This window comes from Diabrotica virgifera, chromosome 7 (genome assembly GCF_917563875.1).
Source record: "Diabrotica virgifera virgifera chromosome 7, PGI_DIABVI_V3a".
In the NCBI taxonomy this organism is placed as follows: Eukaryota; Metazoa; Arthropoda; class Insecta; order Coleoptera; family Chrysomelidae; genus Diabrotica; species Diabrotica virgifera.
This window is the reverse complement of record NC_065449.1, coordinates 136,930,218-136,944,243: the sequence shown is the minus strand read 5'-3', so window position 1 is coordinate 136,944,243 and position 14,026 is coordinate 136,930,218. Positions and strand designations below refer to the sequence as shown.

At 30.5% G+C, this 14,026-nt stretch overlaps 1 protein-coding gene across 1 annotated transcript in view; it reads left to right on the top strand.

Annotated features, from left to right (window-relative positions):
- The window catches only part of LOC126888489 (D-3-phosphoglycerate dehydrogenase), a 74,555-nt gene that overhangs the window by 43,231 nt on the left and 17,298 nt on the right, over positions 1–14,026 (top strand). The window lies entirely within an intron of this gene.

Genomic DNA, 14,026 nt, shown 5'->3' with positions numbered 1-14,026 from the left:
GCCAGGTCAGATAAATTTAATAATATTTACAACCGCACTAATTGAACTCAACCATTTACTTTTGAACAAACCATACATATTATACACTAAGGGGCAAACATATAGAATACTTACATTAATTTTTTCCAGAATGGACTATTTTGAAAACAAATCACAAAATAGGTCGATTTTATTTTTAAATTATGATTTTTTGGCATATCGCACCTTTGGAGAAACACAGACGTAAATTAAAATTTGTTGTTGAGAAAACGCATTTAAAATTTTGCAAATTACAAGAGAAAATAGAAATTTATTGTTCGCAGTTTTAGTTATTACCGTATACTATAATGTAAAGTTTTTTAGAATTTTTTTACACATCCCCTTTTAAAGCCTCCTGAAAGGGGAGAAAGTTAGCAAACGTGTCATTGTTATTCCAAAAATTTCATAATTTTATCATTGCACCTTATCACGCACAACTGACAATCTGACTTTGTTGCACTAAAAAATCATATAATAACAGAAATTCAACAACGACATAGACGTCATCTAGCGCAATAGGGAAGAGTTACAATTCTGGCTTTGTTTCCCCAGATAAATACGAGTATTACGAATATCGTAGTGTTCATAATTCAATTTGTGAAAAATTTGCACTTGTGTCAGTATTTCCGCAAAGGTGCGATATACAGTGATGAGAGCGCTAATAACCGACAAAATAACGCAAAAGATGGAAAACATAATACGTTGTGAAGTAAACAGAGATGAAACTAGTAGAGGTGGAAATTATCGATATAAACGTTAACATTACATTAGGTTAACATTAAATTACATTAACATTGTCTTACATAGTTTCTCACCTTTGTATCGGAGGAGTATAAAAACTGTCACTATGACAATATAATTATATAAAATACTCGTCAGACCTCTAAAGGTGGGAAACTATGTAATGTAATGTTAGTTTATACGTTCATACCGATAATTTCCACCTTTACAAGTTTGATCTCTTTTTATTACACAACGCATTAGGTTTTCCATCTTTTGCGATATTTTGCAGTTATTAGCGGGCTCATCACTGTATATCATACTAGTGACGTTATCTATCTGGGCGTGATGACGTAATCAATTTTTAATGAGAATAGAGGGTTGTATGCCAGCTCATTTGAAAGGTTGTTCAATTCTCTATTCATTAATATAAACACTAACATAATTATTTATACAGGGTGGCCAAATAATAATTTTTGAATGAAATTATTTGACGAAACAAAGGTATGTACGCAATTTATTTAATTCAAAATACATTTAAATGCTCTCAAAAAAACCAGAAAAAATGTTTGTTTGATAATTATTTCTGGAGTTATATTTACGAATTTTCAGTAGTAATTGCACAAGAGCACTGAAATTATTGAATTTTTCCCGAGTGACACTTTGACAGTTTTAATTTCACGAGCCGAAGGCGAGTGAAATTATGTCAAAGTGTCACGAGAGCAAAAATTCTATATTAATTTCAGAGGTCGAGTGCAATTTGTTGCGATTATTTCATGAATAAAACTGTTCAAATCCAAAATTTTATTGTAATTTATTTATGTAAGTACCATTAAACACACAGTTTTTATAAATATTTGACGATTGAAAGTCATCACTTTTATAATTTTTAAAACATTAATTGTCATTAATGTCACTGAATGTATTTTTTCGTAGCAACGAAGGGCATCTGACGTAATATACTTAACGACGGGAGATTATCAAAAATTATCGATTTAATTCAGATTTATGTAGCTTTCTATTGGTCAGAATCTCCTATGAATGAAATAATCAGTAGTAATTGCACAAGAGATCTGAAATTCTATATTAATTTCAGAGGTCGAGTGCAATTTGTTGCGATTATTTCATGAATAAAACTGTTTAAAACCAAAATTTTATTGTAATTTGTTTATGTAAGTACCATTAAACACACAGTTTTTATAAATATTTGACGATTGAAAGTCATCACTTTTATAATTTTTAAAATACCTATTAATTGTCATTAATGTCACTGAATGTATTTTTTCGTAGCAACGAAGGGCATCTGACGTAATATACTTAACGACGGGAGATTATCAAAAATTATCGATTTAATTCAGATTTCTGTGGCTTTTTATTGGTCAGAATCTCCTATGAATGAAGTAATCAGTCTAATTCTATTTTTTAATCTTTTAAATTTTGTGGTCGGTCGATGAACCAGATCATCCTCATTGATTTCTTAAAATGTTTTGAATTAAATGGCCAGTCAACTTTATCTGTTATTAAAACACGAAATTTATTAATAAATGTTTACTACTGATGTTCTTTTTGCTATTATGAAAAGACACGAATAAATTAGGTACCATATTAGCCGCCCAAATATTGAGAACTAAAAATAACGAGAAAAAGTCTAGTTTTTAAAAATCAAGTCGGCTTGGGTCAAATATAGGTCAGTTACATAACTAAAACTAAACAATGGCCTCCTTCGCGGAAACACCAGTAATCGAAGCATTAATAATTTTATAGTTGGATATGGGGATAAAACCAGAAAGCAACAAGAAGTATGTAAATTATTTATTATAAAATATCCTAATACACGTGTATGACACAGTAGGTACATTGTTAGTAAAATTAAGAAAAAAATTATATCCTAATACACGCCTATGACACAGTCCATTGTTAGTAAAATTAAGAAGAAAGTACCCCGCACAAACCTTATGGAAATTAGATCCCAGTGAATTTAGTTCATACTTTTGGAAAATACTCTTTGAAGCATCCTGATGAAAAGTTCTCATGGGCAGATATTGATCTGATGGAAGGTTTTTAAGATATAGAGGCACAAACTCGGAAAATTATAAGATTTACCGGCTATTCCAATTCCCAGAGTTACTGGTTATCTGGCAACATGTAGAGGTTTGGATCAAAGAAAAGTACTAGCAGTCTAGAACTGTTTCCTGGCTATTCAATGGCGACCTTTACTTTGATATTCTTACTAACGCGTTCTTATTCGAGCGGGAACCTATGTTTCTAACTGCAACAATGAATATAATGGATATATCTACGTTTGAATTTGACCTTGAAAATCATGGTTAAGGTTATTGGGTTATAGATTACAAAGTAATGTAATAGAAGTTTGAGATTTTTTCACGGCTTAACGATGCCGACCTTGAATTTGACCTTGATTATGACATTATTGATCGTATGAAGGTCATGAAATTTTTTATTATTATTACCCTCCCAAGCGAAATAATTTTGGTGGGAACGTAAACTTTAATAAATATTGATAGGTAGCATCTAATGAATTTAAATCTAAAAATTCAATTCAAGTAAACTACAGATAGGAAACCATACGTTATCCAAAAGAAAAAGAACATTAATTAAACAGTATCGTTAAGCCGGGGGAAAATCTCAAACTTCTATTACATTACTTTCGAATCTTTAACCCATTAACCCAATAACTTTGACCATGATTTTCAAGGTCATATTCAAACGTAGATATATCCGTATAGGTCATATTCTATTCATTGTTGCAATTAGAAACATAGGTTCCCGCTCGAATAAGATCGTGTGACCTTGGCATGACCTTGAAGGTCAAGTTCAAGGTCAAAGTAAAGGTAGCCATTGGATAGCCAGGAAAAGTCCTAGACTTTACCTCTTCATGTTGCCAGATAACCAGTAACTCTGGGAATTGGAATACCCGGTAAATATTATAATTTTCCTAGTTTGTGCCTCTATATCTTAAAACACCTCCATCAGATCGAGATCTGCCCATGAGAATTTTTCATCAGGATGCTTCAAAGAGTATTTTCCCAAAGTATGAACTAAATCCACTTCGACCTAATTTCCATAAGGTTTTGTGCCGGGTACTTTAGACTTTAGAGAGACCAGACACGTAAAAAATGTTGCAACTGCTGATGTGATCATGAACCTATCAACTGTAATGTAAACCCTGATGTATTAAGTATGGCAGAGAATTCCAAAAAATTTATGGCAAATTGCACGAATATAATTTCCGAATTAATGCACGATTTATGTAATCAAAGTCCACGTTTCATTCGCCAAACTCTTTTTTCTGATGAAGCAATTCTGTTTACATGAAAGAGTACATTGGCAAAACGACAGGTATTGGATTCTACCCCTAAGATCTTCAGAACTTACACCAGTTGATTATTTCCCATAGGGTTGCTCAGTAGCTAATATACTGGGACAGAGAGGGAAATGGGAAAGTTTAAATAAATAGAAACTCCTAATAGTAGACCAGAAATGATCAATAACGTTTAACACGATTTTCGTTCTCGGTTTAATTACTGCTAAGAAGCAAGTAGGAGACAATTTAATTAAAGCTAAAAACAAATTTTTATTAATCAGATAAACATTTTGTCTGTTTTCTATCAAGAGTAAAATCTATTTTGTATTTAACAAATTACATACGTAATTCAAAATTTAAATAACGATAATTGTGATGAGCAATCAGGTCAGGTCAAGAAACAAACATCAGATTGCCACATAAACATATTTATGCATATCAGTAGCGGTTTCAAAGACAATTTAAAGTTAAGAAAATTTGAATGCTGATTATTAAATAAAAAATAATTTATTAAATCAATCCTTGTCTGTACAGACTCTAATGGTTTTCAAACACAGTGTATTACTCTGGTCTAATTAGCAAAATACAAGGAATAGCTATTTGTATGACAAGGGAGGAAAGTGCTACTTTTCCTCCCGAGAATGAAGTTTACTGCCCGACGCGTAGCGGAGGGCAGTAATCATTCAAGGGAGGAAAAGGCACTTTACTCCCATGTTATACATATGGTTTTTCCACCTTCCTCAAATAACAAATCATTTTTTCATTTTTACTTAATTTATTTGTAACTAAACAACAAGATTTATTAGAACTAAAACTAACAAGTAGGTACAATATAACTGTCAACTGTCAAATTATTAATGTAAACATTGTTAAATCAGAATAACAATTTACTGTTTTTTTACCATTCTGCAAAATACTGAGTGTTTCTAAACAAACGTTAAAATGTATAGATACTTACGTAATAGAAAATAGGTATTATACAGGGCGTCAATAAGTTATATTTCATGATTGAGATACCATGACGTCACTTTTACTTTTCCTCCCTAGGGAGGAAAAATATTTTCCTCCCTAGGGAGGAAAAGTACAACTTTGCTCCCTACAATCAGGTCCGGAAAAGTATACTTTCGGTATAGGTAGGTGGAAAAAGTTATTTACCAGCAATTTTATTGCTGGAATCGAATCTTATGATTGTATATATTAATAATAAAGGTATGCAAAGTCCGCAGATAGTTTGCTACTTTTTTTTATAAACAAAATGGATAATGGATCTCGGGAAATATTAAACTAAATTAAATCAAGAAAACGGTGTTAAAAAAAGCGGTATGACGCTTCTTCTAAAATAAAAAACGTTTAATTGTGATGAGTGGTTCTTGAGATACAAGCGGTCAAAGTTGACCGGCATTTACGGCAACGATATAAACAATAGGATCATAATTTTCGAACCATCACCTTTTTATTTCGGTCCTATTTATCCACATCAATTTTCATATCTTTAAAATACTCATAACATATTTTATTATAATAAAAACTATCGATATTACGAGTGAAAATTGCCAAAAATACCAAAATTCCAATAAAAAATAAGGCTGGAGAAAATGTAATCTCAAAGTTCAAAATCCGTATACGTTAAAAAAATGCATTTTCTCGGCTTCCCATGGAGCAATTTTCTTCAGTCGTTTTTTGTTCCCAAGTAACTCGAGTAGAGCCATCTGACTAACACATTACTAAATGTCGAACTTGCTTTTGTTTTGTTATATTAAATTAATTTATTTATTAAAAATTTTTAATTCGTTTAAATAAAGATTTTTTAAATAATTGTACAGCTTTCAAATGAGAATATTTGTGTTTTTAACGTTAAAAGGTACACTTGTAGTAAGTTTATCTAAAAAAAGTCTACAACTGGAAAAAATATGTAGTTTTCTTTTCTTATAAATAAATTAATCTATTATAACAACACAAAAGCAAGTTTGACATTTAATAATACGTTAGTTAGATGGCTCTACTCGAGTTACAACAAAAAAGAATGAAGAAAATTGCTCCATGGGAAGCCGAGAAAATGCATTTTTTTTAATTTTACCGATTTTGAACTTTGAAATTACATTTTCTCCAATCTAATTTTTGATTGGAATTTTGCTATTTTTGTCAATTTTCACTCGTAATATCGATAGTTTTTATTATAATAAAATATGTTATGAAAATTTTAAAGTTATGAAAATTAGTGTGTAGAAAGAGAACCGAAATAAAAAGGTGATCGTTCGAAAATTATGATTCTATTGTTTATATCTTTGCCGCAAATGCCGGTCAACTTTGACCGCTTGTATCTCAGGAACCACTCATCACAATTAAATGTTTTTTATTTTAAAAGAAGTGTCATGCCGCTTTTTTTTCAATAACGTTTTCATGATTTAATTTAATTTAATATTTCCCGAGATATTCTATTTGTTTATAAGTCAAAAAATTGTTTATAATTTTAAAATATTTCTGAGGCCGCTTAAATAGTTCGATTTCAATTCTGTAAAGTACATTAGATAGATACAGTGATTTTTTATACAAAAATCATAGCTATTCTTATGTGTCATAATTATTGTGGTTATTACAGCGACCGTCAATGTTTAATTACCAATTCAATTGTTGCTAAACTGTTCATTCAATTTCCATCGGCTTCTGGAATTATAATCTATACGAAAATATCTTTTATATCACCGAGTTATTTAATTATTGATAAACAATTACTTATTAAAAATTTTAGTTGAAAATTAAAGATTTTGTTGGAAAACCCTCATTTTCCAGGAATTTTTGTCGAAGTAAATCGGAAAAACACGTCTCTATGCAGAATTTAATTACGGTGTTTTTGGTGTAAAGTTAAAATCTTGGGAGTTATAGAGCAAAAATTAAAAAAACACGATTTTCGGACGCCACTTTGTTTATAAAAAAAGTAGCACACTATCTGCGGACTTTGCATACCTATTATGTATATGTATATACAATCATAACATTCGATTCCAGCAATAAAATTGCTGGTAAGTAACTTTTCACAAAAAGCCCTATTCTCGGATAATCTGCCCAGACTATATATACAGTGTGGCAAAGCCAACTGGAATAAATTCATTACTTCGTAAACTGGAGACTTCAAGGGAAAATCCAGAAACAGGCCGATTTTTATTTTCAAACTATGATTTTTTGACATAAACAGGGTGTTAGTAAATAAGTACTTTATTAACTTTGTTACTTTGTTAACTTTAAAGGGTAATTCTACATGAAAAAAATAGTAACAGTTTTCTCAATAAACGTATTTCCGCAAATGCTTCGATTCCGAGATACGGGGTGTTGAAATTTTTATTTCAAACTGCCAATTTATTTATTGCTCTAAGACTGGTTTTCCTGTGAAAATGAAATTTGGTGGGTTTTAAGAGGTAGATAACAATAACAAAAATATCACTAATAAGAATATAACTAGGTGCAAATCAACAAGAAATAACAGAAGAATTTTATATTAATCTTTGGCGCGCGTACGGGTAATGGAATTTAAAAATGATATTGAATTTGAAATATCTCAGTGGCGTACTATTTTTTTCTTTAAAAAAATTCAGATCATTACCCTTAAGCGCGCCAATGATGAATACAAAATTCTTAATTGTATGCCAAAAAATGCGCAATATACAGGGTGTTTCATTAATAATTGTCCATATAGTAACTGAAAAAACCTTAGCACAAAATATGAAGAGTTAACCTAAAACACTTAAATAAAATATGGTTCCTTACTGAGTTACAGGGTGTTTTATCTAAAAATTTAAAAATTACTTTTGCTCAGCATTTTAAAACTATTCGACGTATCCTTTTCATACTTGGCAGAAAGTGCGATTACTATACACCCTAGTAAATTATGATAAACAAATGTTTCTAGCTACTACCAGTGGCGTACGACAGGGGATGGTGAATGGTTGACTCTTCTAAAATTCTACGCCACTGGAGGAATTAATATTTTGGTGCCATTTTTAGATTCTCCAATACTTTCTACGTAAATAATGTACTCTTCATTCGTAACGATAAAGTCATTAGTTTTCGAGATATTTGAAGTTAAATATGAAACGGCACAGTTATTTTTATTAATGTATGATATGATTCATATGATTAAAATTTAAAAATTATTTGTACGCAGTAATTTAAAACTATTTGGCTTATTCTTATCATACTTGGCAGAAAGTGTAGGTACTGTACACCCTACTAAATTAAGATAAATAAACGTTTCTAGCTACTACCAGAGGCGTACGACAGGGGATAGTGGCAGGTTGACCCTTCCCAAATTCTACGCCACTGGCGAAATTGCTATTTTAGTGTAATTTTTTTATTTTACAATACTTTTTATGTAAATAATATACTCTTCATTCGTAACGATAAAATGATTAGTTTTCGAGATATTTGAAATTAAAAATGAAGCGACACAATGCATTAATCAAAATGACCGTGTCCTTTCATTTTTAACTTCAAAGATCTCGAAAACTAATGACTTTATCGTTACGAATAAAGAGTATATTATTTTGATAGAAAGTATTGGAGAATCCAAAAATTGAACTAAAATAGCAATTCCGCCAGCGGCGTAGAATTTGGAAAGGGTCAACCATTCACTTTCCCCCGTAGTACGCCTCTGGTAATAGCCAGAAACGTTTATTTATAATAATTTAGTAGTTTGTACAGTACCTATACTTCCTGCTAAGTATGACAAGGATACGTCGAATAGTTTTAAAATGCTAAGCAAAAATAGTTTTTAAATTTTTAGATAAAACACCCTGTAACTCAGTAAGGAACCACATTTTATTTAAGTGTTTTAGGTTAAATCTTCGTATTTTGTGCTAACTGTTGTTTCTGCAGTTACTATATGGACAATTATTAATGAAACACCCTGTATACCTCTTAAAATCCACCAAATTTCATTTTTATAGCTCAAGCGGTCTTAGATCAATATTTAAATTGGCAGTTTCAAATAAAAATTTCAACACTCCGTATCTCGGAAACGAAGCATTTGCGGACATACATTTATAGAGCAAACTGTCATTATTTTCTCATGTAGAATTATAGTTTGTCATACTTATTTATTAACACCCTTTATATCATACTAGTGGCGTCATCTATCTAGGCATAATCACGCAATCGATTATTTTATTGAAATGAGGATAGGGTTCGTGTGCTATCTCATTTGAAAGGTTATTCATTAACTAACATAAACATAATTATTTGTACAGGGTGCTCAATTTTTTTTAATTTGGCAACTACCACTGTGACAGTGATAGTTTTGCATACTCCTATGATACGTTTAAAGGAGGGAAACAATCAATATAATGTAAATGTATGGGTTTCTATCGCTAAATTTCCCACCTCTAACAGTTTTATCTCTTTTTAGTTCACAACGTAATATGTTTTCATCTTCTGCGATATTTTACCGATTAGCGCGCTCATCACTGTATACAAGGTGTTAGTAAATAAGTATGAAAAACTTTACGGGCTACATGAAAAAATAATGACAATTTGCTCTATAAACGTATGTCCGCAAATGCTTCGTTTCCGAGATATGGAGTGTTGAAAATTTTTTCTTTCAAAATTCCAATTTATTTATTGCTCTTAGACCGGTTGAGCTATAAAAATGAAATTATTATTATTTATAAATATATAATGTATTTTCTTAATTTAATATAAATTAATAATTTTGTATTCATCATTCGTGCGCCTAGGGTTAATGGTCTGAATTTTTTAAAAGAATAAATAGTACGCCACTGAAATATTTCGAATTAAAATTTATTTTTATATTCCACGTCTAATGTGATAACAAACCTTTCTTTTTTTTCATATGGTGCACTGTTTTTATGCAGAAAAATAAAACATCTTGACGCGTATTTTTCATTTTGTAATACATTATCAAGAACTATCCAATTTAAAATAATACTAAAGTAGAACAATAACAGAAAATATTACTAATAAGATTTTAACTAAGTGCAGAGCTACAACAAATGTTAAAAATGACCTTTAGGCAAGCCGCACACCAAAGAAACATGAAACGAAAAACATGAAACATGAAACGAAAAACATGTTTCATGAAAAGAAAACACTGCTAAACAAATCTGAAAGTCCGCCTACCAATGAAACGAGTGTGATTCATGCTCATGACACATTTTTATTTTCGGAGAGTTTCATAAATGGCCGGACATATATATTTGTTTAGCAGTGGTTTATTTCCATGAAACGTAATTTACGTTTCATGTTTCTTTGATGTGCCTTAGAGGCGACAGAATAATTTTATATTCATCATTGCGCGCGTACGGGTAATGGTTTGAATTTTTTTAAGAAAAAAATAGTACGCCAATGAGATATGTCGAATTAAAAATCATTTTTGAATTGCTCGTTCAATTTACGACAAAAAATCTTTCTTGCCTTTTTTTCATATGCGGCGGAGTTTTTATGCAAAAAAATAAAACATCTTAACGTTAACAAAGTATTTGAACTAAGTGTCTATACATATGGAAACTACCTCGAATAATTTGTTAGCGTTAAGGGGATGGGTACGTATTTTCGGCTGCAATGCTATTCAAATGGGGATTCATTTTTTTCGAATCCTGAGAAAACTAATAAGTATTTTTAAAAAATTTAAACGCAGAACGACAGACCCAGGGCCGAAAGTCTCTGAAAACTTCTACTATAATGTTTATTTTAATAAGTTACAGGGGTGAAATCTAAGAGAAAATGTAGTGTGATTTTTAATTTCAAATATCGCATTCAAAAGAAACTTTTTATTTATTCTAAGGGACTTAAACTAATATTTATTAGATGATGAAGTTTTCGATCCAAATAGCGTTATTAATAATATTTAAAAAATATTAAAATATTACTAAAAGATTTCTAAATCGAAAACTTATTGGTCCATGTCCTTGGTAACACCTCCAAGGCTTCTAAAATTTGCAAGCCAAATGGATGCTGAAGCGAAGAAGACAAGAGGGAATTCAAAAATTTACAATTCACGACCCCGTCTGTTCAGCTGGTAAATTCCAACAGAAAATGGACCTAGTTACTCGAAGGAGTAAAGACCAATATAAAAATAAAATAAAAATTTTATCTTTAATTCAGTTGCAATGCGAAGGCAAAACAATCTTACTTTTCAATTCGAATACGGAGCTCAGTCCAGTCCTCTGAATCGTGATTTTCGGCTCTTATTGGAGCCTCATCGGAGAGAACGTAGGCCTGTTCTCCATAAAAAAAAATAAATAACATTTTTATTTTATTTTTAATATTTATTAGTTTTTTTCAGGATTCGAAAAAAATGTACACCATGTCCGTGGTGATATTTTCCAAATCGAACATTCGCTATCTTTGTCATACAACGCACTGAGTCAAATAGAATACGATGACAAGACACTGACAGTTTTAAATATTTTACATGGCATCGGGAATATTATGAGTTGTTGATTAAATAATATTAATAGTGTATTGTTTGTTATTCATGGACGATCTAAGCAGATAATTGACCAGGATATATTCTGTGATCCAAGTTTTTTGTTGTTAAAGATGTTCAAAATTGTAAGCGTTACATAGTAACAAAATATTATTAAAAAAACACTTTAACACTTTTCCTCTTTTCTCGATTGAGTATTAGTTTTTCTTGTAGATATAAATTATTACAATTATTTAATACATAGTTAGTGAAAAAATTATCACATTAATTAACTGAATTAATACTTTACAATTATACAAATACAGTAAATATATAAACATATATATATATATATATATATATATATATATATATATATATATATATATATATATATATATATATATATATATAATAAATATATGTAAATAACAGTTTTCCAACAACATTCAAAAGCCATCTCTTTAAAGTTAATGATGACATTATTAAGTAGAATGACATTCTAGTAATGTTTACATATCCATACCAGTGTGAATTTTACTATTTGGTAATTTGCCGTGTAAAGACAGAAAAAGTAGGGATAGACGTAAAATATTTGCGAATTATGTATCGATGGTTTAAAGATGTTTTTTTTGCATAAAAACGGCGCCGCATATGAATAAAAGGCAAGCAAGATTTTTTGTCGTAAATTCAACGAGGAATTCAAAAATGATTTTGAATTTCACATATCTCAGTGGCGTACTATCCTTTTCTTCAAAAAAATTCAAACCATTACCCGTACGAGCGCCAATAATGAATATAAAATTATTCCGTCACCTCTAGAAGAGGTCATTTTTAACATTTGTTGTAGCTCTGCACCTAGTTAAAATCGTATTAGTAATATTTGCTGTTATTGTTCTAGTTTAGTATTAATATATTGGATAGTTCTTGATAATGTATTACAAAATGAAAAATACGCGTCAAGATGTTTTATTTTTCTGCAGAAAAACAACAACAACTTTTTATCACAAATTAGACGTGGAATTAAAAATTATATTTAATTCGAAATATCTCAGTGGCGTACTATTTTTTTCACTAACAAATTCAGACCATTACCCCTAGTCACACCAATGATGCATACAAAATTCTTAATTGGATGTCAAAAAATGCATAATAACTACCTCTTAAAACACACCAAATTTCATTTTCATAGCTCAACCGGTCTTAGAGCAATAAATAAATTGGCAATTTGAAACAAAAATTTCAACACCACGTATCTCAAAAACGAAGCATTTGCGGACATACGTTTACAGAACAAAATGTGATTATTTTTTCATGTAGAATTGTCACTTAAAGTTTTTCATACTTATTTACATACTTATTTTCATACTTAACCATTTACAAATATGTAGTGGATTTTACAAATGTTCAGAATATCTAGAAAATGTTTTAAAACCATTGTGTTTAACTGGTGGTACCACAATAATAATTTAATTAAAATGTGCACAAACGTCTGGGGGGCTCAAGTAAGAAAACACTCATTAAAAATTTTATGGGGTGCACAAATGTCACTGTTATTTTTTAAGATGTTCCTGGTATAAGAAAGCCATATATCCATTTTCAATATAAAAGCTCTAATAGTTTTCGACATAGGTATTGGAAAAATAGATTTTCCTTTTGTAACTTCAAAGGGATGTAATATTTTGTAATTTGCACATTTGTACTAATAAGGTAAGTTAGGTTGAATCGAACTAAGTATTTTTGGTCCCAGAATATGGGACATAATCGTGACATAATCAACATTATGTCACGCTTTCTTAGAGGTCTGACTAAAGATTAACATCAACGAGACGCAAATAATGATTAATCTTTTGCTAAATTGTAATATTGATGTTAATGGAATGGATATTGAGCTGACTGTATCTTATAAGTACTTGGAACATGAAATTCGGTTGGGAAGAGATAAACAGACGTGCGAGCTCCCACTTCGCGTAGGATTAGCCTGGACAGCTTTTGGTAAACTGAACTATGTATTTATATTTAGATCTTACTTCCCATATGCCTGAAAAGGTCTACCCGAGGTAGACCTATCTCCAGTAGTGGACGCGTATGGGTTGATGATGATGATTGTATTATTTGTAGGTATCCCATATTATCCCTTTTCTATCTCTACTATCTATCTCCACTAAAATGGACAAACATACTAAAAGAAACGAAAGAACTAGTTCGGCACCGATGAAAAATTGGTAGATTGACACATAGATGGCACTACTGGTATTAAATCCATATGATTTTTAGTCAGTCAGCCCTAACCTTCAATTTGACAGCTGTCGAAGTATTAGTTAATCGTAATGGTTTGTTAGTTTATGAGATATAGCATTTTGACCGAAGCAATTTGTGTTAGCTTAAAAAAATGAATAATAAAAATTTTCGTGACAATAAAGGTTAATTTTAACACAAATTTAACAATTTGTGTTAAAATTAACCTTTATTGTCACGAAAATTTGTGCTTAAAAAAAAGGATAATAAAAATTTTCGTGATTTTTGGCGAAAAAACTACTGTTGAA